We start from the raw sequence: 27,771 nt of genomic DNA on the forward strand, positions 1-27,771 counted from the left end.
GATCAGTCAGAGAATCAAGGGTTACAGGCAAAATGCAGGAAAGTGGATGAGGGAAATCTCAGATCAGCCATGATCCTATTGAATGTCAGGGCAAGCTCAAGGGGCCAAATGGCCTACTTTTGGTCCTACTTCTTGTGGCCATATGGTATATACACGAGAATAAATTGCAACTTCATGGGAGACATTTCTATTGATTCTTGTAAGTTATTGTTCAGACTGCAAAGAGGGCTATCTGGACTCTGTTCAACAAAATCTTATGCGTTAAACAGGCAATGTTTAAATCATGTAAATATTGCAATGCTTTAAACAAACAATGCTCATCTTTTTTAATCGTTGGTTCACAGAGTATGAATGTAGTTTATAGTAAAGCATGAATAGGTATTTGTGGTGAAACAAATTTTCAGCAGTCACATTAACTACGCTCAATGTATTTGGCAGCTTCATTTTACAGTGTACTCCATTTGCTGCGCAGAGGTCTATTTACATGGCGACCAAGGGAAAGTGACCTGAGGAAGGGTCAGATGTGCACCCAGTCATGCAGCTGTCTATGGACTGAAAGTCAGAGCCTGCAATGATCTCACTAGGCCCAATGGTCAAATTTTCAAAGATCAATAGCGTTAAAGCTACTTGTTTAGTTTTCATGCTGTTTCGCTGCCAACCACATAGTATTATTGAGGAAAAGATCCCCACAGGGAAACACCAACCATCACTAAAAATGTCACTGTCTTATTGTTCAGCCATTATATTGTAACGATAGTTCTTGGAAGAAATCATCGCCCTACTGGCATAACAATGTGTTTCGTCACACACACATCTCATATCCAACCGTGAATGGCGTGGCTTGTGAACTGTAAGCAAGAAGGTTGCAAACCTGTCCTGCTATTTCACGGTGCAGTTCCTTGATGTTTCTAGATGCTCAGAACAATCCTGTTTTGATTCATCGTCTTTCCCCCACAGAATTGAAGAAAAAGCCAAAAACTGCTTTTAATGAACCTTGACACCCCATACAAGTGGAACATACAGGAATATGTTCCCCACCCCCAACGCGTCTCATGGCGAAACACAACAGCCACATTTTTGGCTCTCTACCTGCTCACATGGAACATGAAATGATTGAAGTCACATTTAAATTCCCAACCACCAGTTCCCATTCAAACAAACAAGGAAGAGACTTGCAAATTGCAGTGGGTTGGCTGTGTATTGACATTACCCACACACAATAGCACATTACAGAGAGTGGAATCATTGACAGCTCTGTTGGTGGTCAAAATGTTGCTTTGCTAAGGAGGAGTGTCTAATGAAAGGATTAATTATCTTCACTGTGCTTTTGTACTTCTTTTGTCAGAATGCAGCAAACCTCTCTAGGTTAAGTTTATTTTTAAACCCGAGTTAAATCTTAGTTATTGGTACAGCTGTTTTTGTTATATTTTGATAAAAGGTTCAGGGAAAGTAATTAATTTGTTTATTAATTATCCTTCCAGTACCCTTGCCTTTCCTTATCTCAAGTATGCAACTGCAGCATTTCTACAAATCCAAAATCATCAGCATAGTTCTTGACCTCATATCTTAAATAACAGTGCATGGAAAAGGCTGTAATAAAAGGGCTCTATCCTGATCAAATTAAACAGAGGCAGATCAATACGTTTTTCTTGGCACTGTGCAAACTGTTGCAGGGAGTACAGTAATGTTCAGATGGTGTAATACATGCTGTTCAGCAAGGAGATTTTCCTTTACTGAGTCTGTCACTTCCTATTTCGATTAACAAACTGCTGAGTGGGAGCTCATCACTGGGCAAATCTTGCTATTCTGCTGAGTACAAAGGGGTGGGTGAAGGATAAAGTACAGAAAGGACAAGGGCTGAAGTGCAGTGCAAAAGTAGCATGGAGTTATACAGCATAATTCTACACTGCTGGTTTCAATTCACCCTGCAATTGTCCTGTCAAAGATTCAAGGGGACAAAGGGGAACATACTGTCAACGTTTCCTACATGTTGCAGACTGCAGCTTTACTCCTGGGGCTTGTGTTTGGTTTGTGTGAATGGGTGGCTGAAAGTAATCAAGAAAGCCAAAAGATGAATAACCACAGAGGACTGTTGTGTGTGAACAGAATACCAGAACAGTGCTCATCACGCCTCATTGATGGCTGAGCCAATAATAGAGCAACGCATTTATGCAATTTGAAGAATTCTCATCATTTCTCATAGGCTTTCATCACTACCTTTAGTTTAAAAAATATGCCTCTACATTGTTGTTGTTTCATTGGCATTAAACAGACACAATTTACGATTGCTGTTTATATCATGTAATGACCAGAAGAGTGAAATGATCGGCTCTGGTGTTTTTAACCCCTTCAGTTGTTTGCAACAAATATTTTTGATCCTTTTTTAAAACACATCGCTAACACATTTCAATTAAATGGAGTTAACTGGGTCCAAAAGAAAAGAGCCAATACCAAAGGCTTTCTTGAGTGAAAGAGAGTGCAGTTTTATCATTTGAACTGGCGTAAGTTCTTTTTAATTTTTTAAAAAGGGAGTTGTCTGCAGACAAAGGAAGGCAGAAACAGTGACAGTTTAAAGTTTTGACAGTCCTTGTATTGGAAGAGTGAAACATAACTCCACCGTTTAGCTGTTGTACTGTTTCCTCAGGAGGGCAAAAGTGCAGAAAACCTTGCTTTCTCAGTGACTGATGAGGAGTTTTGTCAAGTTGCTTTTTCACCAGCGTTGGTTTTGGAGGTTGAAAGAGGGAGAGAAAAGCTTTCAGTATCCTTACTGTTATCAGTGCAGGTTGCTTTCTCTCTCCTTCATTGCTCTGTACAGGTTACTGAAACATGATGCATTTGTTTGTTCCAAAGCTAGCTCCAGTCTCTTTCAAACTCAACCCTCTGTGGGTAATCTTTCACCTCCAACAAGTGAAGTCTTAATGCAAGTAAAAGTAAAACAAGAGATGCAAATTTCTGGATTCCTTGCTGAGTTAGTGCCTCTTGATTAAAACAGCAATTCTGATCCAGCTGGTTATTTCTCACCCAGGGCTTAAGGTTAGGGAAAACTTGTTCTGATACTTATTTATCATCACGTGCAGCATGTAACTCGGACTTACTACTCTCACTGAGGCATTCACACATGGCGGATTGGTTTTATCATTTGGACAGAATGCATTTGTTGGATTAGCCTGGAGACCAAGTTAAAAATGTTATTTGCGACCATATACACATTGATACACAGGTGATCACAGAAGCCAGTTGTCAAGGCCAACAGCAATAGTGCAAGCAAAAAAAACCTAATAATCACTTCTACTTACTCAGGTGTCTTCGTTCTAAAAGAATTGAATTCGAGGAAAATAAACGGAACCATTCAATAATGTTTTAACATGCCCTCAAATAAAAACACAATAAATGTGAGAACACTGACTAGGGATTAAATATTGGAATGGGCCCATTTTCAGGCTTCAGAATTATGATATACAACGAACTTGTTTCCAGCCAAGTTGAGCAGAGAGGGCAAATACTGTGTGACTTGCTCATTAACAGGATTGCAGCTTGAAACCCAATGCAACATGTCGCCCATTGTATGTCAGCAGGTGGCTTAGAAACATATTAGAGGCATTTTTCAAAGGGGTGATGCCACAGACTTACAGCACTGGAACAAAGTCTCAGAAACTCTGAGGACTGGAAGGAGACAAAAATGGAGTAGTGGGCTGGAGATAGAGGGTTCAAAAGTTCTCTGATGGTTTTGACACAGGATATTGATGGGAGGAAAAAGATTATTTTTCCACAGGAGGCTTTGGGCTCCTCAAAGCCTATTCTCTAAAGGAAGCAGTCAGTCATAGAAGCTGCCTCTGAGAGTCTGGACCCAAGGTCATATCAACAGTGCCAGAAAAATGTTCAATAATCTTGAGAGAGTTGTCAAGGTCAATCACACATCTTCAAATAATGTCCTCTGCTGATCACACCACCAGGTTCACTATGCTCAATGTACCAAGACCCAAGCACTTGCCCTTCAGCAATCTGGACTCACACTGAATATTTCAATGCACTCGTAACCACCACCACACTTAGTTTACACATACTTCCAGATATGGTCGGTTGGCCAAGCATATGACTCTGTCTTGCAGGTCTACGTCACTCATACACACAGAAAGCAGCAGAGAATTGGTGGGCTAAGGCATATCTGCATCCCTGGAGCTGTTTGGAGGAAACTATGCTCCGCATTACGGGGCAAGGCAATACTTAGGCCATAACATTCAGTGTCATTGAGAATATGTAGGGTGACAATATGTTTTTCCCTTATGCATCCCCTCAAATTTACTTCATTCTCGTCCTCCATATAGAGTGTGGGAGCTTGACCTCTCATTTTCTACTTTAACCACACCCCCATCCCACTTGGCTCAATCTAACACTTTGGCAATTTTCCTTGCAGATATCAACAGCCTGGCCAACCTCAGCTTGAAGGAGATGAGCAACAAGAAATATCTAATGAAGATGCAGTATCCCTTCGTTCAATAATAGCAGGTATCAGCTCAGACACTGGAACAACATGAAGGCTAAAGGGTAGTATTGCACCACAAACGGCAAACCTGATTGGGTTGAAGCCAGGCCTAAGACAAAGCATTTCCACATGCCAACTTACCGGAAGACAGTGTAGAGAGAGAAGCAGCTTAAGTGAGAGAAGAGGAGGGTAAGCTGAATGATTAATGGGATGAAACTCAGCTTAAATGACTGAAGACATAGCTGCCAACAGTGGTGTGCAAGGATGCACGAGAAGACAAAACTGAGGACTGGCAGATGGTTCTTGGAGTGTTGTAGACATAGAGATATACACCGAGATATCAATTACGAGGGTGTGGATTAGAAAACCTGAATAAGAAATTTAAATTGGAGGTGTTGAGGGAACATGAGCAGGTATAATGCCGATGTGAAATGGGTTAATGAATAATCTGAACTGGTGTGGGTTAGGACAGAGGATTTTTAAAAATATATTTATTAAGGAGCAGGGACGGGAGACTCATTAGAAGAGTATTCACATAAACCTATCAGTAAACTGTGAAGGCACAGACAAGCATTTCAGCAATGGCAAGGAAAGAAAAAATTAAGAAAGAGGAGTTCAGAAAACTGATGCGGAGGATTGAGGCTTACAAACTTGGCTTTTTAGTCTTCCTTGTTCCTTCATGGGATGTCAACATCATTAGCAAGGCCAGCATTAGTTGCTTATCCTTCATATTGTGGGGGGCCACCTCTGGGAGTCCATGTGGTGTAGATATATCCACAATGTCATTGTCGAGTCTGTTCCAGCAATGATGAAGGAACAGGGTGTGACTTGGAGGGAAGCTTGCCAGTAATGATGTTCCCACGTAAGTGTTGCCTCTGACCTACTTGTTGGCAAAGTTCAGAATTTCGGAAGAGTGGTTGAAGGAGCTTTGGCGAGTTACTGCAATCCATTTTGTAGATGGTATACCACTGCTGCCACCATCAGCCAGTGATGGATGGAGTGAATGCTAAAGGTGATGGATGAGTGTTTTTGTCCTGGATGTTGCCAAGCTTCTTGAGTGTTGTTGCGCCTGTACTCATCTAGAACACCAGACAGTATCCAGTCACATTTTTGACTTGTCCCTTGTGAATGTATAGGTAAAAACAAGGACTGTAGATGCTGGAAACCAGAGTCTAGATTAGAGTGGTGCTGCAAAAGCACAGCAGGTCAGGCAGCATCCAGGGAGCAGGAAAATCGACATTTCGGGCAAAAGCTCTTCATCAGGAATCAACCCTTCCTGATAAAGGGCTTTTGCCCAAAACATCGATCCCCCTGTGAATGATAGACAGGTCTGAGAGAGTCATGAGGTGAGTCAAAGAATTCCCAGCCTCTGAGCTGCTCTTCTCACCACAGTATATGATGAAGGGTCACCGGACTCAAAACATTAACTCTGGTTTCTCTCTCCACAGCTGCTGAGTTCTTCCAGCAATTTCTGTTTATACATACTGCTGATCCAGTTCAGTTCCTGGTCACTGGTATTGCCAGGATGGTCGGGGATTCAGTTACCATAATGCCATTGAATATCAAGGGTAGATGTTGAATCTCTCTTGTTAAAAATAGTCACTGGTTGTCACATGTGGCAAAAATGTGCAGTTATAAGCCCAAGACTGAATATTGTCCAGGCCTTGCTGCTTGTGAGCATGGACAGCTTGAGTACCTTGAAAATAGTACCGAACACTATGGCACTATCCCAAAATAGCTGCATGTTATATTTAATGGTCACTGATGAAGCAGCGGGTTATGGTGGTATTAGGGCATTACTCTGAGGCCACACTGTAGCATTGCCCTTCGCCTTCACCAACCTGACTAGCTTCCTTTGTGGAGAGGTGTGACTCCAACCAGTGAAGCCACTTTCCATTGATTCAGATTTTGCTAGGGCTCCTTGCTGCCTTACTCAATCAAATGCTATCCTGATGTCAAGGGAAGTCATTCTCATCTTATCTCTTGAGTTTAGCTCTTGTCCATGTTTGCTCTAATGAGGCCTGGAGCCTGACAGAATGCAAACTGTGCACCTATGAGCTGTTTATGGGTGAGTAAGTACTGGAATTTCAAAGTTAGGTTCAACATCTGACAATGTTGGGTCAGAGTAAAGTGCAGTGGAAGGGCAAAATTGGAAGATGGAGAATGAATAATAATGGAACAAAGACTCTGGTGGGACATTAAGACAATGCCTTTGATTTTCCAAAGTTTATGTTGTGTCATGCAAACATTCTGGCAGTACAGAAATAGAGAGATTAGAAGAAATAGTATACATGTATTGATCAGCACAGTGAATACTTGAAACCTTAAAAGGATATGCCAATGAGGAGCAAGACAGGGCCAAGGAGTAACAATGCTGAAGTGGGAAGAGAATTTGTTGCTAAATAGGTAAAAGTAAAATTATGCAAAGTCAGTGTCATTCAGTCTTCCATGCCTCTCCTCATTTGTCCTTCGAAGTCAAAGGATTCAGAGTTTGCAAGAAGGGAAAACGTTATAGTGCTTAAAAGATATAGAGAAAGTCACTTGAGGCTTTGAATCAGATCATTTCAGTGTTGTGATATGGAGACAAACCTGACTGAAGAATTGTGAGAAAGGTGGACATGGATTTGTTGCCAACTGATCTCTTCAATTACTACTGTGTTCTTACCTTATTTTTACTGGAAATTTTCAATAAGCTCAGGAAACCCACAGGTGACTTATAAACTCTCAATACTGGTGTAATTTAATGGGTATAACTTGACAAACTGGCGCCAACAAACAAGTTACCTAATATTGCCTAAAATGCAAAGTAAAATCCAGAGACGGGTAGATTAGAGCCAGATTTATGTCATCAGTTTGAATCCAATCTCCCACCACTATCTCTGACATACTGCTGCGCTGGATCTCAAGACTATTACATACTGGACCAAGAGTCTATTGTTGCCCTGGATCATGTGGACATTATTACATTGAATTCAAGGAAATGTATGTAAGTGCTATGTAATTCCATCAATCTGTTGCTACCTTAGACTACAAGCCCATTGCTACTTTAGATCATGAATCTCGTTGCACTGGATCACCTGGATGTCGCTGCATTGAATTCGAAGATATGCGTGTATATTATTGGACTGGAGTCATCAGCAATCATAACACTAATGTTGCCCTGGATTTCTGACTGTGATGCCGCCTGAGGGGTGAGAGTGCATTGGTTGCAGCAGATTGGATGTACTGTACTGAATTGGTGCACTGCATCAGTACCTTTTACATTGCTGTTCTGTAGGTGAGTGATTTCTTAAAAGTGCTACACATAGACGCTGGCAGCTCTCCAACGCCTCACTCTCAGGTTCATTTTTCATTTGCGAACTGAGGCTAGACAGTGGAACATCATGGGGCTATTCAATTGTGAAGGCTTTCAAAGCTGATTCATCCTGCAAAGTGCAAGAGTGTGGACATTGGTTGAGGATTATGTCTCACTCTATGGACCTGCTGAGGTGAGTTACAACATTACTGCAGGCACCACAACTCAGATCAGCCAATTTAGCCCAGATTAAGAATTGAATGTGTGATACCCTGGTCTGTATGAAATATTTTCTAGGCATTTTTCAAAGGCTCCTGAAGTGAACTCTGAACGCATGCATTTTAGTAGACATTACAACTATTCTTAGCCAGTTAGAAGCTTACTTTCATATAATTTAATGGCATTTCCAAAACTCACTTTTAACCAGTCTGTTAAAATCCTGTAATGATTTGCAATAGACTGAAACACAGCTTCAGAAATACCATTCAAAAATACTGACAAGTATGAATAACGGCATCATACAATGAAAAGACAACATGCCTGGAATAATTGACCATAATGCTTTGAAACCAGTATTGCTACACTATGAACATGTGTCCAGTTACACTTGTGCAGCGAACAAAGGCATAATGTGTTGGAAATATAAAGGAAATGGTAATAGAAAGACTATTTTAAAAATTTCCTTGGGCAAAATAAGAGCATCACAGTGTGAGGATCAAATGTTGCCATAGACTTTCCTATTATCATGGACTCAGTTTAATTTTGCGGCTCCTTAATTTTAACGCTTTGAGTTTTATCAACTCTTTCCACACTTTTAATTCTGTGATTGCTACTCAAAGGCCATATCAACGCTTTGATACTGAGATGAAATTTTATGTTCTTCAAAATTCTAAGAAATGCCCAGCAGCCAAAGAAATTTCTGACTTAACCAGCAATGTTAATACTGTGTATTCATGCTACTTTCATCAAGAAACATCCCACTGGGAATGACATATTGGCTTGCAAAATCCTAAAGTTGTACAGTAAACGAGAAACAGCCTGTTGATCTTTATTCTGATTTCAAATTGACTGGAACAATTGAACTGCACACTATGCTATTTTTGGATTGCTATCTATTTATTATTTTCCAACAATAAGCAACATATACTTTGGGTCAATTTTAATATTCGAAATGGAGTGCCAAATAAATGATTGTAATTAAACATACACAAACTTCCGGTAAATATATATCACTGGAATAAGGAACTAGTAAAAGTGTTGAATTAACAAGTTTTTAACAAGAATTAACAATCTCTTTTAGCTTTATCATGCAGCACATAACGATTTAATTATGTTGTTCATTCCTCAATTGCTATTTAAAATAAATTAAATCTTTATTTGCAAATGTGCTTTATACCACAGATTCTGAATGCACATAGAGCCAGTTACAAAAAGAAATCCATTATTCTTTGCCTCTGACATCGTCTGATCCATAGCTCTAGTTTCTCAAGTAATGATTTCCCTGTATGCAAGACTCATTTAGGACAGTTTGTTTGGACTGTATTATTGGGTGGCAGCCATTGAAACTAAAGGTGTGAATAAGACCAGACACAATATATTAGTATCACATCATAGTAGTACTGACTGCTATAAATGCATGAGGAGAAAGTGAGGACTGCAGATGCTGGAGATCAGAGCTGAAAATGTGTTGCTGTTCAGGAAGGGCTTATGCCCGAAACGTCGATTCTCCTGTTCCCTGGATGCTGCTTGACCTGCTGCGCTTTTCCAGCAACACATTTTCAGCTGCTATAAATGCATGATTTGTGCAGAGGATGATCATCCACAATGCCAAAATGTGCCTTCTCTGAGTCTTTTTAGTGACCAAATATTATAAAAAGCATATCAAAATGGCATCACTGATGGTGATTATTTTGGTCTCAAGCTCTTGGTGTTTAAAAGTAATTTGCATTTTATTGCAGTAATCTTTCCCTGAATCAATCAAATTACATTGAAGTTATTGGTCTACTCAGTTTATAATTCTCAAGCTGACCTGAAACGAACAATGTGATCACTGGACAAAGTGCCGAGAATGTGAAATGCATAAATAACATATACAATATCAGCCTGCTGCTGAAAACACATAAAATATAAAACCTCTTGATACTGTCACACCAATAATGTGATATACTAACTTCAGTGCCAATAGCACTAATCCCTGAAATTAACACCAGTTACGTGATCCACTGAAGGCTAATATCACTATTAGCTCTATAGTATTGTTACCTGAATCAGCTTACTCAATTGGTCACACACACACACCTCTCGATCAGAATGTTGTGAATTTGTCAATATTGACATCAGGGGTATAAATTCTGTTGATATTCCAGTGCAGAAATGCTGCATTGTTCTGCTTCCAATTAGTTTTTTTTTTAAAGCTGGTGGAATTTTGCCAAGTTGGGAAGGCTCCTTCAGACATTTAAAAGCAAAATGAAAATAATGGGCAGCAGTAGAATGCAAAAGTCCAGCCCCCATTTCCGATGGATCCAATATTTGTTGAGAGGGGAAAAGAAGCTTGGGCATGTTTTACCCAGGATGGAAATCCAAACAGGACCTTTTGAACTCAGTGCACCACTCAAATAAACCTCATTTTGGCTATTGCAAGGGTATTAATATGCAGGATGAGAGTCTAATAATGAAGAAGTAGAAGTGCTCCTGATGTGCATTTAATGTCTGCATGGCTGTTATGGTCTCCATTTTCAATAATACCTTGCTATTCAGATTTTAAAATAAAACAAGCTGCAGCTGTCAATTACAGATAAAACAGCTCTGTTGGCCTACTTTGATTGACAGTCTTAAGATGAAAAAAAAACTAGGCCCCCTTCCTGAAATTTAAATGAAATTTTTTTTTGACAATTCCTCAAGGGCCATCATTATTCCATGATGAATGTTTGGTTAAGTTTCAAAGCTATAATAGTCTCAGCAGGGGGTTGGAAATTCAGGATTGAATGACACTTTAAAGAGACTATTAAAGAATCAGCTGGAGATGATGTGGGGTCTGACTAGAAGTTTGTTTATTTTTACAACAGGTTGGTTTTAAGAGTGAGACCTTTTTCCCCTCACTATGAAGTGTGTAGCACTGAGAGTTATACTGTATTGTATTGTTAGAAAGGATATTGGTTAGTTCAATTGGCTGAATGGCTGGTTTGTATTGCAGAACGACACCAACAGCAGAGGTTCAAATCCTGCATCGGTTGAGATTACCCTGAAGGATTTTCCTTCTCCATGTCTTCCCCTTGACAAAGGCACAGTGACTGCCACCAACCATCTCTCTCTTGAATAAGAGAATGGCCCTACGATCTGGCAAGACTATGGTGATTTTACCTTTACATTATACTGTTAGAAATCTATTTGTTTTCATCTGGACATAGTGGGTACAATATGAGTGGCTATGGAGGTGGCCTTGAGAACATGAAGGGCCGTTTAGAAGGATAGGTGGAGTAACAGAGGTCTGTTAGGGGTGACTGGGTGAGACGGATATGGGCTACAGAGCCGAACAACTTCTAAAAGAATAGGGACAAAGTCGCAAAGGAGTGAGACAGGCTTCCTAATAGGACAGACAAGTGCCAAGGTTGGCTATGCTCTGGGATCAGGGTGGCAACAGTCCTATTGTGCCTGCATTGCCTACTCCTGTTGGAAGAAAATAATCTGCAATTGAAGTACCTTTTATCAAACGCAGTGCAGCAACTTCCCAACTTGAGAGCCTTGTCTTGGTAGCCAAATCCAACCAATAATAGACAACTATCTATGTTCTAATGCATCCTACATCACCATTCAAAAAGAGAGAAAGGGATTTTTTGGTAATTTGGCTAACTCAACCTCCTTAAGTTAATGTCATAGATGAGGCAATACTGAAGCAAAATGCAGTGCGCATTCATCAACCAAAACTTTCTACACTCCGAAAGGATTTGAACTGCTTTGAAATGTTTTAAAGATATAATAAGGTGCAGTATAATACAAGCATGCTTTCAAAAAATTAACTCATGACTCCATTTTGCAAGTTGCCATTACAATGGCAAGTCACACTGCCTTCCTCCAAGGTTGACAATTCATTATAAGGTGACAAGGGCTTAAATGATAATGTACCACTACATGGCTGCTTTTCGAAGTCCTTACCCACAGAGGATAACTGCCTCACTACCACAATGAACTGGGAAACCATGGACAGACATACTGCCTGCTATCTCATGGGCAAATCAGTAGACACTGTTAGAAATTCTACCTTAACAGTTCCATCTAACAGGGTCTACTGATTTTCAAGAAAAAATGTGACTTTGTTAAAATAGCTCAGAGACAGCTTTAAATAAGTTTTAACTTTTTAACTCAGACAAAATCTTATGCCTATTATGTACTCTGGAACTCAGTCCATAAGAATAAACATGGCATAAACCATCAGCAAACACGTTCACTGCTCTCACTGCTTAATCAGCTAATCCGTTTAAGTCAAACATCACTGCCAAAAACAGAGATTAGCTTTATTCCTTCACTTGAGAGAATAACTTTACAATATTTAAATAGCAAGAATTAAGATTTTTAAGGAAGGCTTATAAAATACAAACAAATTAATTTGTTTACAAAATGCATCATAGATGAAAGGCCTTAGAGGAGAGATTTTAATTGACTTCACATTAACTTGGTAACACTGATAGTTGGAAGGCAAGATCGCACAATATTTGTTGTTTTGTTGCTTCTGTTAAAAAGAAAAAATGCATTCTTTTAGAATTTGTGATAAGACCATTAGTTGTTTTCCCCTTTTTTAACAATGGTCATTCTTACTGGGATTGGTTCTATTGTGACTACCTACATCCTGGTCTCTCTCCCAAGTGGTTGCTTCCTAGGCACTAGGCATGAGAGGGAGGTTTGACAGCCTGTTTGATTATGAGTGATGCCCCAGCCCAGTACTGTCCTCACTGGAGATCCATACAGATATATTTGCTAGCAATGAATAATGATGAGCTTTCAGTGGAGGGAAATAGCAGATTTTTATTCCCTCCTTAGCTCAGCAGCCGAGGTCAGTTACAACAGCAATGCTTCTCTCATAGGCATAGCCTCTGATCTCAACTCAGCCTGGTGACTAAACATAGGCACTTGATCCTTACAATCCTGTCTATCTGGGACAGTGTATTTATCAACAGGGACTATGCGGACAACTGGAAAAAAGTTTCTACACTTCAAAATATAAATTCTCAAAATGTATTACCATAAACACAGCTCAATACAACTGGCAAAGTGTCATGATGACGATGTCATACTTGACGTGTCAGACAGTTGGACACAGACTTCTGGTCACTCACCGTTGACTGTCTGTATGTTTTCAGTTGGTTACAGTCAGACCTTTAATTTCTAAGCAGTGGAATTTTGGTTTAAGTCACAGACATAGATCAGAAATCAGAGCATTTTATTCTGAGTACCAATCATTTTGCTTATCCTCATTTTAATATTCACTGTGGTATATGCTCACATAGCTTTGGCTATTCTGAAGTGACTGATTATAAACATATCAAAAAACAAACAAGCCACTTTTGGATACAAGTCTGTGTCAACTGTTATTTTCATGAATCACACGTTTTAAAATATATTCTGGAGGTTGTGAAGAATTTTGCTCAAATATGATGTTTAAATGAAGCTGTGCTACGTTTTTAACTGATAGACGGTAAAATTAGTCATTTTCCTATTTTCTCTGAATAAAAACATTCGCATCCAGTGTTCTAATATCAATTTGGTGGGCTTGTGCTGCTTCACTGAACTGTTACTGAAGGGTTTTCTGCTGATCAGAACAAAGCTGCAGGCATATCAGGCAGTGCTGCTGTAACAGAATTTACATTAAATTCAGACGGAGAAAACCACATCACAGCATTGCTCAATCCACCATTGATTAGATTAACTTGATGACTGTGTGGCCTTTATGCTCACCATGCCTGAACACACTACTCAAGTTCTGCCTCTCTCATCTGTCCTTAATTGTGAAACAAATCTAACATTACTTGGGTAATTCATTCTTAGCACAGTGTGGACGTATAATTGCTTCCACAAAGTGCCATCAAAGCAATGACTCATAATTACAGCAAGGAACTTTGGGATTATTTTTTCACCTATGAACCTGCAAGTGTCTATTAGGGATACTGCTATCATTTCCAAACAATATATGCGTGACAAACTGCAGGAAATGAGCAAAATATCTTTCTAAGTAACTATGGTAACAGACTGTTCTAAACATGTAGCCTCACATGGAGATCAAACAGAACATTTCAAAAGTTGGAGATATAAATACGTTATGAAACAGGGAAACTTGAAAAAGAAGCATTTGAAGGTTTTCATCAAGTGTAGTAGAAAAGTCCACAAAGTCAATTGAATTAGGTATCTATTTATTAGTTTTTAACACTATCTCTCTGTGCAGACCTCGGGCCTATTTCCTGACTTGAAGTGCGTTGATTTTGCAGTGGTGGTTAAGTTTATCATTAAAGCTTGTGAAGCATGACTTTTCATGTAATAACTAGAATTGATGAATAGAAAACGAAAAAAAATCATATTTATTTAGTGCCTTTCATGACCTCGTGGCATCTCAATTCATTTAACAGCTGAAGAAGTACTTTCAAAGTCTAATATAGGAAAGCACTGTAGCCAATTTGTACATAGCAAGGTCCCAAAAACAGCCATATCATATAATGGGTTTAATAGCATTAGTTCAGAGATAAATTATTGCCATGATGGCAATGCTCCTACACATCTTCAAAGGGCATCATGTACTCTTGAGAGGACCACCAGGATATTGGTTTAATGACTTCGCTGAAAAGGCACCAACAGTAACATTCTGCAAGGAAGTGCAGATTTAAAAGCTTTTGCTTCGGCCCTGGCCTGAGCTTCAACAATAATATTTTACCCTGTTGCAGGGTTGGTTGCTATTAAGTCAATGCCGACATTCATAGAGAGTCATAGAGATGTACAGCATGGAAACAGACCGTTTGGTCCAACCTGTCCATGCCGACCAGATTTCCCAACCCAATCTAGTCCCACCTGCCAGCACCCGACCCATATCCCTCCAAACCCTTCCTATTCATATACCCATCCAAATGCCATTAAATGTTGCAATTGTACCAGCCTCCACCACATCCACTGGCAGCTCATTCCATACACGTACCACCCACTGCGTGAAAACGTTGCCCCTTAGGTCCCTTTTATATCTTTCCCCTCTCACCCTAAACCTATGCCCTCTAGTTCTGGACTCCCCGATCCCAGGGAAAAGACTTTGTCTATTTATCCTATCCATGCCCCTCATAATTTTGTAAACCTCTATAAGGTCACCCCTCAATACATGAATAATCAAACTTTGGAATAGTCAGGATTTGTAAGATTTGGAGGAATCATATATAATTTCACTCATTTTAAAAAGTGCATTGATAATGTTGAATGAACCATCAAATGAAGCATTAAAAAACTCTCTTACATAGCTTCCCTTTGGAATAAATGTGCACCATTTCTGTTCTGCTTGTTAAAATCTTAATAACTGAAGATATAATGTTAACCGAACACATTTATGAAGTTGCTGCACTGAAATTGCTTCTGTCATTCCTTCTCTATGAAAATGATCGAAAGTACTCAAACTCTCAAGATAACCTCTAGGCGAAGCTTTAATTTAATTACTTGACTCATGCCTGCTTCATGAAATAAATAATTATAATAAATTAAATTTGAATGTGAGAGTACACCTTAAATAGATGCAATTAAACAACTCAATCTTTTTCAGTGATGCCCAGCAGGGGTTTATGTTCATACATACTACATATTTTGCAGTTCATATCTCTAATTGTTATGGAACAAATCTGCGATAAGAAAATTGTAGCCATGTTTTGTCCTTACACATTTGATGTTGCTTGCTACACTAATCCTTGCCAACAGTCTTGTTCGTAACTTTGTAAATTAATTAGATGCTTTATTATGTTTTTTGCTGCATCTTTGTACCTCAGTACCTCCCGAAAATACTGAAAGAGCTCTCCTAGACATTGGCAGCACCTGGTGGTATTTAAATAACACTACAGTATTAAAGACTAAACCTCTTTATTTTCCCAACCATATTCAAAACAAAAACAAAGTTTCATATTGAGGGTCCTCCTGGGCAGCTTATAGCTTACTAAAAATAATTCTAAGCCTTCTGACAATGTGCCTCAAGTTTATAGGATGATTTATTTAATTAATTCACTCATTTGTTCAACATTTCTGCTAAATTACTGAAAATTCCAATGTTAAAAATCACACATCAGCGCTGCTCCTTCATCAGGCTCCATCACCACAACCACTTGATGAAAGAGCGGCGCTCCAAAAGTTAGTGCTTCTAAATTAACCTGTTGAACTATAACCTGGTGTTGTGTGATTTTTAACTTTGTACACCCTTGTCCAACACCGGCATCTCCAAATCATGAAAATTCCAATGTAACCCTAAACATCAACAGGGTGATTCTAAAAGTTGCAAAAGATGTGCCATTTGTGCATAAACTCAATGTTGAAACATTTTAACTGATAGAGTCCCTTTCTATAATAAACTGGAGATGTGGGTCCTGCTTTATGTTGATTTATTGAGTCAGCTTTTCTTTGAAGAAGTTCACAAATTGACCTCTATGCCATCCTACTTTCAGACTGGCAGCAATTAACCCACAGTTTAAAATTTTCAAACAATTCACCCATTCAGTTAGAACTGACCGATGCACTGCAGTGTACCTATTTCAAATATGCCAATAGCAAGCCAAGATTTTATGTAAGAAAGGAAATAAAGCTGGGTTCCCAACACTGACTCCTCTTTCATTTCAAGTAGTATGAACACAAGGACAGTTCACAATAACAAAAGCAAATCTCCACAGAAGTAAATTCACAACCAGTTATGAACATCAAAGTACTACTCTAATCTTCTGACCTAAAGTTTGTCAAAGCAATACCTTTTGGGATCAGAAAAACAGTTTTCTCATGAAGTTATGCTATTGTAATTAGTGTATATACACTACCATTATAAATGTGAGGGCTCTCGCATGAACTGATGACTGATTGTGTTCACGTTTAGTGTCTTTTTCTTGACTTGCTCATAGAGGTGACAGAACTTCAAATGAACAGAATTCATTTGCTGTTCCAAAATGTATACACCCAGAATATATTATTTACTACAGTCTATTTTGCCGCACAATATATTTTGGAAATAATACCATGTGTAACTGAAATGAATTAACCGAGTTGGCTGTACTACAGTTCAATCAGTCAATTTGCACCTCTTTTGGCTCCTAATGACTACAGTCAGGGAACAATAGTCGATCTTCTACAGAACTGACTGTTATACTACGGCTTATTCAGAAGTTGAAACGCAAACCTTTCAGCAATTATCAGTGGCAAACTTTACTTTTAAATGTACTTCCCTCCTACCTTTATCCTTCATTTCTTTAAATTAAATTAATGAAAGACACCAGCACAATTGGCAATGTAATAAATCGCAGAACCAGAGAAAATAAGAGCAGGAGTGGTCTTTTTGGCCCTGCTTCACCATTCATTACAATCATGGCTGATCATTCAACTCAATAGCATGTTCCTGCTTTATCCCTCTTCTTAAATTCATACAATATTTTGGCCTTAATTACATCCTGTTGTAATAAATTTCACAGGCTCATCACTCTCTGGGTGAAGAAATTTCTCATCTCGCACAAAAGGCTGCTGCATAAGATAAAGATGCATGGCATTATGGGCAAAGGATAGAGGATTGGTTAACAAACAGGAAGCAAACAGTGGGGATAAATGAGTGCTTTTCTGGTTGGCGATCAGTAACTAGTGGTGTGCCTCAGGGATCAGTATTGGGACTACAATTACTCACAATTTACATAAATGATTTGGAATTGAGGACCACGTGTAGATTTAGATTAGATTCCCTACAGTGTGGAAACAGGCCCTTCAGCCCAACAAATCCACACACCCAGAACCATTCGCCTACTCCCTACTAATGCGCCTATCACTATGGGCAATTTAGCATGGCCAATTCATCTGAACTGCACATCTTTGGACTGTGGGAGAAAACCGGAGCACCCGGAGGAAACCCATGCAGACACAGGGAGAATGTGCAAACTCCACACAGACAGTGACCCGAGGCTGGAATCAAACCTGGGTCCCTGGTGCTGTGAAGTAGCAGTGCTAACCACTGAGCCACCGTGCCACCCCTGTTGGTAAATGACACTAAGATGAGTGATAGAGCAACATGGATAGAGGACTGTGAAACTTGGCAGAGGGACATAGATTGTCTAAATGAGTGGGCAAAGGTCTGGCAGTTGGAGTAAAATGGTAATGAATGTGAAGTCATCCATTTGAGAGGAATAACAGACAAAAGGATTATTATTTGAATAATAAAAAATTGCAGCATGCTGCTGCACAGAGGGACTTGGGTGTCCTTGTGCATGAATCACAGAAGGTTGGTCTGCAGGTACAACAGGTAATTAAGACAAATGAAATGTTGTCCTTCATTGCTTAAGGGATTGAATTTAAAAGCAGGGAGGTTATGTTACAGCTGTAGAGGGTACTGGCGAGGTCACACCTGGCGTACTGTGTGCAGTTTTGGTTTCCTTATTTGAGAAAGGACGTACTGGCACTAGAAGGGGTGTAAAAGAAGTTGACTAGGTTGATTCCGACCACGAGGGGTTGGCTTATGAGGAAAGACAGAGTAGAGATTATATTCATTGGAATTTAGAAGAATGAGGGGAGATCTTATAGAAACAAAATTATGAAGAGAATAGATATAAGATAGAAGTAGAGAGCATCATCCTCTGCCATTTCTGCCACCTACAATCAAACTCCACTACCAGAGATATATTTCCCTCCCCACCCCATCTGTATTCCACAGAGACCATTCCATCCATGAGTCCCTCGTTAGATCCATGCCCCCCACCAACCACCTTCCACTCTTGGCACCTTCCCTGACTGCCACAAAAGGTGTAAAAACCTGCACCCACACCTGTTCCCTCACCTCCATCCGAGGCCCCAAAAGATTTTTTCACATCTGGCAGAGATTTTCCTGCACATCCAAACATCTTATCTATTTGCTTTCGATGTGGTCTCCTCTACAATGGGGAGACGAGACGCCAACTCGCAGATGGTTTCAGGGAACATCTCTGGGACACACGCACCAACCAGCCCCACCGCCCTATGGCCAACCACTTCAACATGCAAGTCCTGGGCCTCCTCCACTGCCAAATCCAAGCCACCTGACGCCTGGAGGAAGAACGCCTCATCTTCCATATTGGGATCCTCGACACAAGGCATCAACATTGACTTCACTGGTTTCCTTATCTCCCTTCCCCCGGTCTTGTCCCAGATCCAACCCTCCAATTCGGCACCGCCATCTTGAACTGTCCTACTTGTCCATCTTCTTTCCCACCTATCCACTCCACCCTCCCGTCCTACCTATCATTATTACCCCCCCACCTGCATCTACCTATCACTTCCAAGCTACTTCACCCCCACCCCCTATTTATTTCTCAGCCCCTTTCACCCCCACATCTCTGATGAAGAGTTTTTGCCTGAAACATTGATTCCCTACTCCTCGGATGCTGCCTGACCTGCTGTGCTTGTCCAGTGTCACACTTTTCAAACTTTGACTCTCCAGTATCTGCAGTCGTCACTTTCTTCCAGGACATTTCAACTGGCAGGTGAAACCAGGACAAGAGGGCATAGCCTCAAAATAGGGGGAGCAGATTTAGAACAGAATTGAGAAAGAAATTCTTCACCCAGAGGATTGTGAATCTGTGGAAATCCACTCCCAGGCTTCCTCATTGAAATGTTTTTTATTAGCTCAGAAAGATAATTTTTTGAACAGTAAAGGAATTTTTAAACACCCACTTGATGGCATTTGCAAATTTGGAGATATTACATTTAGTTCCTTCATTCAAATCATTAATACATATTGGGAATAGTTGGGGTCCTAGCACTGATCCCCTGTGGTACCTTATTCGTCACTGCCTGTCATTCATGCTTATTTCTACACTTTGTTTTCTGTCTTCCAGTTTTCTATCCAATTCAACACACCACCCCCACCCCCAAATCCTGTATGCTTTAATTTTTCACATTAATCTTTTATGTGGAACTTGGTCAAAAGATTTCTGAAAGTCCAAATAAACCACACCTCTCCCTTCAACTCTACAAATTCCATTTGCAAAACATTCCATTCAATTTGTCAAGCAGGGTTTTGCTTCGTATATCCCTGCTATGATTTTCCAAGTGCTTAGCTGTTAAACCTTTTATAATGGAAACATACAGATTCTCCATATCAGAATTAATATCCTTTTTCGCTATTGTGCTAATTTTCCCTTTAATCAGCAATGCAACTCTACCGCCTTTTCTTTCCAAATACTGAATACCTTGAGGTAATCAATTCCCATTCCTGGTCACTCATGTCTCTATAACTCTGATGATATCACACCTGTTTTCGTCTATTTGGATAAATCATTCATCCACGTTATTGTGAATACTCTATGAAGCCTTGAGGCTTGTCTTTTTAACATGGTGGCTCAGTGGTTAACACTGCTTCCTCACAGTGCCAGGAACCTGTGTTTGATTCTAACCTTGTCTGTGTGGAGTTTGCATATTTTCTGTGTCTGTGTGGGTTTTCCTCTGGGTGCTCCGATTTCCTCCCACAGTCCAAAGATGTGCTGGTTAGATGAATTGGCCATGCTAAATAGCCCAGGTGTTCAGGAATGTGAAGGTTAGGTGCATTAATCAGGGGTAAATTTAGAGTAATGGGATTGAGGAATGGGTTTGGGTAGATTACTCTTCTAATGGTCGGTGTGGACTTATTGGGCTGAAGGGCCTCTTTCCACACTGTAGGAATTCTATTCTAAAACATTATTTGTTCCATTCCCATTATTTTCCACTGTGATCCTGTCTGACCATAGCCTTTGATTGCTGTGCGTATCACTTTTTTTTATTGCCCTTTCTGTCTTGGGTTCTTGTCCCTGATTCCCCTTCCTCTGACTCCTTCAACAGGGTTCCTGTGCCCCTGCCATTTCAGAATAAAGTCTCCCTCACCACGCTAGCAAATATTCTCCCCAGGACAGCAGACCCAGTTTGGGCTAGTCCCAATAGGGAGAATCTGAAACACTCTTCTACCACCCCCATCCCCCAACTCTGCACAATCTAGTCAGCTACATGTTCATCTGATACATCCCGCTATTTCTATTCTCTCTAGCATGTGGCACTGGTAGCAATCCTAAGACCACAAGCTTTCCCACCCTATTTTCCAACTTACTTTCAAACTCCCTTTATTCTGCTTTAAGCACTTCATCCTTTTTTTAAAAAAGCTGTGTGGTTGGAATCAATGTGTACCATGCCCACTGGCTGTTCACTGTCCATAGCCAGTTTGTCCTGTAGCTACTCTGACACACCCTTGACCCTTGCACCATCTTGAAGTCTTGTTTGCTACTACAGAAACGTCTGCCTTTTTCCTTATAATTCAATTCCCAACTGCTATTGCATTCCCACACTTTTTTTTTTATTCCTCTCCAATGAAGCAGAGCCAACCCACATGGTACAATGAATGTGGCTGTTGCTGTTTTCCTGAGAGGCCATTTTCTTCAACAGCCTGTTTTGCAGAGGAATAGCCAGAGGAGACTCCTGCAATACCTGGCTAGTCCCCTTGCTGCACCTGGTGATTACCATTCCCTTCCTGCCTATGGAGTCTCAGCTGACCACCACCTCCCCATGTGTGTTATCCATGATACTCTCTGCCTTACGGATACCCTGTAATGTCCCCAACAACCGCTCCAGCTCCAAACCGTGAGCTTCCAGGAGCTGCAGCTGGAGAAACTGCCTGCACACATGCTGGCCCCGACACTAGAAATTTGCCTGACTTCCCAAAGAGCAGGAAGAGCAAACCAGCTAGGACTTATCTCTTCAAATTAAACCTTTACAAAGATGTATGATAGAGTAATATCAATTAATCTAAGGTCTTTACTCCCTGGACCTCATTACTAAAGAATGTAGTCATTACATAAACCACAACAAAAAGTAAACAGTGCACCAAATTCCCAGAAGTACACACATTGACTGTGTCTTACTCGGAATGTGTTCTTTCCCTATGGCTCATGTGAACACTACTAATTCAATGTTTTGAATCATGCAATGAATGATGTAGTGATATACCACATATTTATGAAATATGATTGAACTTTGTCAACAATATAATATATGTTGAGATCAGAATGCTGCTGGAAAAGCACAACATGTCAGGCAACATCCGAGGAGCAGGAAAATCGATGTTTTGGGCAAAAGCCCTTCATCAGGAATGTAATATATGTGATGTGTTAGCCATTATGACTCTACCAACAGAGTAAACGTGACCCAAGGAATCTTTCCTCCCATTAATGGTGCCTTATGATTTTAATCATAATATTAGGTTTATGAAAATTGACTCACTTGTAAAGAATTAAATCAAAGAATTCAGTAAAAACACATGGCCTAGCCAACATTCTTTCCAGAGGTAACAGCATGACAAACTGATTATCTGGTCCGACATTAACAATCTGGCTGTGCATACCATGACTGTACTTCCATAGTAAAACACTTGGGGATGACATGAATTCCAACTTCCTCCTTCCTTTACAGTCTGTACAAATTTCCATGTCTGAAGAACTACGTTTTTTATTTGTCTACAATGTACAATTCATATCTTTTCAATTATTTAATGTTCAATTGAACTGAATCTGAACCATGACATTACTGGTGCTATCATGTGAAAGATATTCCCGTTTGGATAGTTATGGGGGAATGTGGTGTGGGGTCCAATTTACAGTGAACCTTTCTTCATTCTTTCGCAAAATTTCACAAAGTGGGAACTAGTGACCGTGTATTTGTTTCCTAATTAATCATTGTAATATGGAGGAGGAGAAAGCGAGGACTGCAGATGCTGAAAATCAGAGTCGAGGGTATGGTGCTGGAAAAGCACAGCAGGTCAGGCAGCATTGGAGAAGCAGGAGAATTAACGTTTCAAGCAAAAACCCTTCATTAGGAATGTTAGATTTTATAGGTAAAAACAATGACTGCAGATGCTGGAAACCAGATTCTGGATTAGTGGTGCTGGAAAAGCACAGCAGTTCAGGCAGCATCTGAGAAACAATAAAATTGACGTTTCGGGCAAAAGCCCTTCATCAGGAATAAAGGCAGAGAGCCTGAAGCGTGGAGACACATTGATGCCCTGGGGTTGAAGTGTTCTGAGGCAGAAGATGAGGCGTTCTTCCTCCAGTCGTTATGCAGACTTGTGCAAGGAGGTTTCACTGCAATTATGTATGGTTTTGGTGAGACAGCACTTGAAGATTGTATACAGCTTGGTTTCCTTACTCAAGGAAGGATATACTAGCCTTACAGCATATCTAAAAGATTCACAAGGTTGATTGAGAGTGGAAACACTCTCCTATGGGATGAAGTTATTTACCTGCAGGTATATTCTCCAGATTTTCAAAAAAAATGAAAAAGGTGATCTGACCAAAATAATTCAAACTTCAAGAGTTTTATAGGGTAGATGCTGAGAGGTCGCTCCCCTGGATGGAGCATTTAGAACAAAGGGTCACATTCTCAGGATAAACGGGTCAAACCATTTCGGGATGGTGAGAAGGAGAAATATCTTCACTCAAAGGATTGTGTGTGTTTGGAATTCTCTATGAAAAAAGACTGTGGATTGTCAATTGATGAAGATACTCATTTCTGAGATAGATTTTGTGGTAGTAAAGGAAACAATGGATGAAGGGATTGTGCAGGAAAAGTGAAGTTAATGTACAAATTCAGTTATGCAATGTATAGAATGGCAAAGATTTAGCTCGATTCACCATATGGTCTATTCCTCTGCTATTTCTGATGTTCTTTCACATGAATATCAATGAGGGAATCGGGCTGAATGCATGATATCAATGATCTGAAATCCCATTGGTGCTGTTTCACTGTGCAGCTGCATGTATCATCAGCCCTATTACGAGTCTGGCAAAGTGAGCTCAATTTCTATTGGAAAGATCAAACTCCACTCTGGTCTGCCATTCGTAAAAGGAGCAAATTATTAACTGGTTTAAAGATTTAAGCCCATTCAGTTGGCACAACACCTCAAACTTCCAGTTTGCCAAAATGCTGCAGTGACATTGCATTGCTGCCCTGGTCTCACTGAACCAGATTTCCCAGTGGTAGAAAGAAGTTCAGGAAATGTCTACAATATGTCACCACGTCTGAACAGGAATTTTAGATGCAATCAGGAAGCACCCCTGCGGAGGTGAGAAGAAGGTTTACTCCACCCTATTTATCCCAGGACAAATTCCCAGAAATTTGTAAACATTTCTAATTGTTACATATGGAATTAAAAACTAAACAACACCAGGTTATAGTCCAACAGGTTTATTTGAAAGTACAAGCTTTTGGAATGCTGCTCCTTCATCACCTGACAAAGGAGAGGCACTCCGAAAGCTTGAACTTTCAAATAAACCTGTTGGACTATAACCTGGTGCTGTGTGATTTTTAAACTTTGTCCACCCCAATCCAACACCAACACCTCCACATCATACATACAGAGTGTAAACTGGGAAATCTGGTGAGTGAATGATCTTTAACATTAATCTCTCACTAAAATTTAATCCAGGTTTGCATTTAACTTTAACACTAAGCTGTAGTTAAATGCTAAGTTTCTTCCCGTCTTAGCTAGGGATAAGTAAACTCCTTACTGGAGAGATTGCTACTGTTAGATAATGAGGTAGCTGGTTTGAACTGGTTTCTCAAGCCAGTAGTGCTCAGTCACTGATGTAAAATTTCAATGAGTAAAAATATTGAGTCCTGCATATTGTAAGAAAGCAGGAAGAGAGCAGTTTGTCACTGAATATGAATTTGAGAGAGTTTGGTGATTAGAGAAGAATGGGTAGTTTTGATGTTTAAGATAAAAAGAGTAGACTAAGAGAAACAGCCAGAGTCCAATAGCAGGACATGATATGACAACTGGAAGTATTAATCAAATGAATGGGATGATGAGACTGGAAGCACTAATTAAGTGATTGGCTAGATGATTGGTGTTGAGTTAAGTGCTCCCCCCTCCTCTGTAATTGAGGGAGTAATTTAAATTGGTACAAGGGAGATTACTATTAGTAAGAAGTGTTAATGGATTTATCAATATTAGTAACTCTTTCACTTGAATGTCAAAAAGTGGTAGGCAGATAGATTAGGAGTGCAACCTACTCTTCAAACAGTATTCTCTTCAGAATACTGTTGGCTATGATGGTTTATCTGAAAATCCACTCAAAGCCAAGTCAATGGCACCACAGGTAGCTCAGACATACAGGAGGGTAGAAGGAAGACAGGAAGTGAAGTAGTGATAGATGATTTGGTAGTTAGGGGAGTAGACCAGTGTTTCTGCAGCGACAGACAGGAATCTAGGATGGTGCATTGCCTCCCGGGTGTCAGGTCAAGGTAGTCACTGAGCAGCTGCAGAACACCCTGAAGGGGCTGGGGCAGCTAACAGCCATGTCCCACATTGGCACAGATAACACAGGCAGAAATAAAGATGTGGTCCTGCATTCAAACTCGGGTGGAAATCAGCAAACAGTATTAAAAAGTAGTAATCTTCAGATTACTATAATTACTATAATTGTTTGAAAATCAGAAGAAAGCAAATGAACATGTAGCTGTCAAAGGCAATATAGGAAAGAGGGCTTCAGCTTGTTGGGACTGTCTCTGGGTTCGAATTATCAGGCAAACCAGTTGCACCTAAATTGCACTGGGTTGGGTTCCTTATGAGGCACTTTGCTGGTGCTTTTGGTCCCCAGTACCAAGAGAAAAATCAGTGAAGAATACCAAGGTGCACAAAGTACTGGCAAGGATAGACAGCATGGCAATAAAAGGAATGCCAAGTTGATAGGTGAAGTCAGAGTCAGGAGAAATAAACAAAAGTGTAAATCAGGATTGCTGCTCACATACAGGAACGCATACTATGATAAATAAAGTTGGTGAATTATAGTTGCAGATTGCCAGGTGAAAATACAAAGTTGTGTCTATTATAGAGACTTGGTTCAAGAAAGGCATGGTTGGGTTTAAATATTCCTGGATACAAAATGTTCGGGGCGAGGAACAAAGAAAAGGTGATGGGTGGCAGTTTTAATTAAGGTCATTGAAGTACTGGAGAGTGAGGATACCTGAAAGGGGCTGAGGAAAATAAATCTATTTGGCTACAGCTACATAATGAATAATATGTAATTGTTCGATGTTGTGTACAAATCACCAAATAGTGGGAAGGATGTAGAGGAAGAGAATTTGCAGAACAACTACGTGCAAACAGACATGCAAAAAGGTAGTCATAAGCGGGAGACTTGAATTATCAGAATCTTGGCTGGGAGAGAAGCAATGGAGAGGTGGGGAGGGTGAGCAGCAAGAGTTCCTAGAATGTACGAGGAAGAGAGTTTCTGTAGCAGTGGGTTTCCAACCCAGTAAGGAAGGAGACATTGCTGAACCTCGTCCTTGGAAATGAGGTGGAACAAATGTCAGTAGGAGAACGTTTAGGAGACAGTGATCATTGTGTAGTGAGATTTAGGCTGACCATGGAACAAGGACAAATAAAAATCCAGAGTAAGAATAATTTTCCAGAGGAATTTAAACTTTAATGAGGTAAGAATGAATCTGGACCAAATAAATTGCAGTCAAAGGTCGACAGGAAAAGTAATAATTGAGCAATGGGTTACTTTTAAAGAAGAGATAATTCAGGCACAGTCAAGGCAGCAAAAGGAAGCGGTATGGTAAACTAAGTCAGAGGCCCATGCATGAGAAAAGAAAGATATTGAATTAAAGAAGAAATAAGTGTGCTGATGACAACCATCAGGTAGAAAATAGATGGGAACCAGGCTGAATATTGGAGGGTCAAACAAGAAGCAGAAATACAAGTGAAAGAAGCAAACAGCGAGTGTTAGGAGAAATGGACAGTCAATATTTTTTCAAGACTTGGATTGCCAAGTCTTCTTTCCGTAAATAAAAGGGGAGATAAAAAGGGGAAAGAGAGTCAAATAGGAACCAAAAAGGAATTTACGCCCTCTGAAAACAGAGGGTATCACAGTGGTATTAAAACAAGAATACTTTGCAAAATGTCTTTAGAAAGGAAGATGATGCTACATAAGCCATGGTAAAGAGGAAAACATTTAGACATGAGAAGGGTTACCATCAATAAGGAGGTGGTATTAGAAAAGCTGTCTGTGTTTAAAGGTGACAGAGGACCAGGACTAGATGAGATACATCCAAGGAGTTAAGCAAGATTAGAAATTACAGAAGCACTGGCCACAAGGTTTCAGCCTTCCTCAGATTCCAAGGTAATGCCAGAAGACTGGAGAATTGCAAATATTACACCTCAAAATAAAGAGGTACAGGCCGGCCAATTTAAACTTGTTGGTGGAAAACTTCAGGAACCGATAATTTCGCAAACAATTAATTGGAATACGGACAAAGCTGGGTTAACTGAAAAAAGTCAGCAGGCATTTATTCAGGGGAAATCATGTTTAACTAATGATGACCTAGACTTTCCAAGTCTGCAGGAGAAAGTGAGGACTGCAGATGCTGGAGATCAGAGCTTAAAAATGTGTTTCTGGAAAAGCACAGCAGGTCAGGCAGCATCAAAGGAACAGGAGAATCGATATTTCGGGCATAAGCCCTTCTTCAGGAATGAGGAAGGTGTGCCAAGCAGGCTAAGATAAAAAGTAGGGAGGAGGGACTTGGGGGAGGGGCTTTGGGAATGTGATAGGTGGAAGGAGGTTAAGGTGAGGGTGATAGGCCGGAGAGGGGGTGGGGACAGAGAGGTTGGGAAGAAGATTGCAGGTCAAGAGGGCGGTGCTGAGATAAGGTGGGGGGAAGGGAAATGAGGAAGCTGGAGAAATCTACATTCTTCCCGTGTGGTTGGAGGGTTCCTAGGCTGAAGACGAGGTGCTCTTCCTCCAGGCTTCGT

General features: G+C 40.2%; 1 protein-coding gene across 15 annotated transcripts in view; it reads right to left on the reverse strand.

The window, feature by feature from the left end:
* rbfox1 (RNA binding fox-1 homolog 1) overlaps positions 1-27,771 on the reverse strand; it is a 1,725,607-nt gene that overhangs the window by 388,609 nt on the left and 1,309,227 nt on the right. The window lies entirely within an intron of this gene.

Source organism: Chiloscyllium plagiosum, chromosome 21 (genome assembly GCF_004010195.1).
Source record: "Chiloscyllium plagiosum isolate BGI_BamShark_2017 chromosome 21, ASM401019v2, whole genome shotgun sequence".
NCBI classification, from domain to species: Eukaryota; Metazoa; Chordata; class Chondrichthyes; order Orectolobiformes; family Hemiscylliidae; genus Chiloscyllium; species Chiloscyllium plagiosum.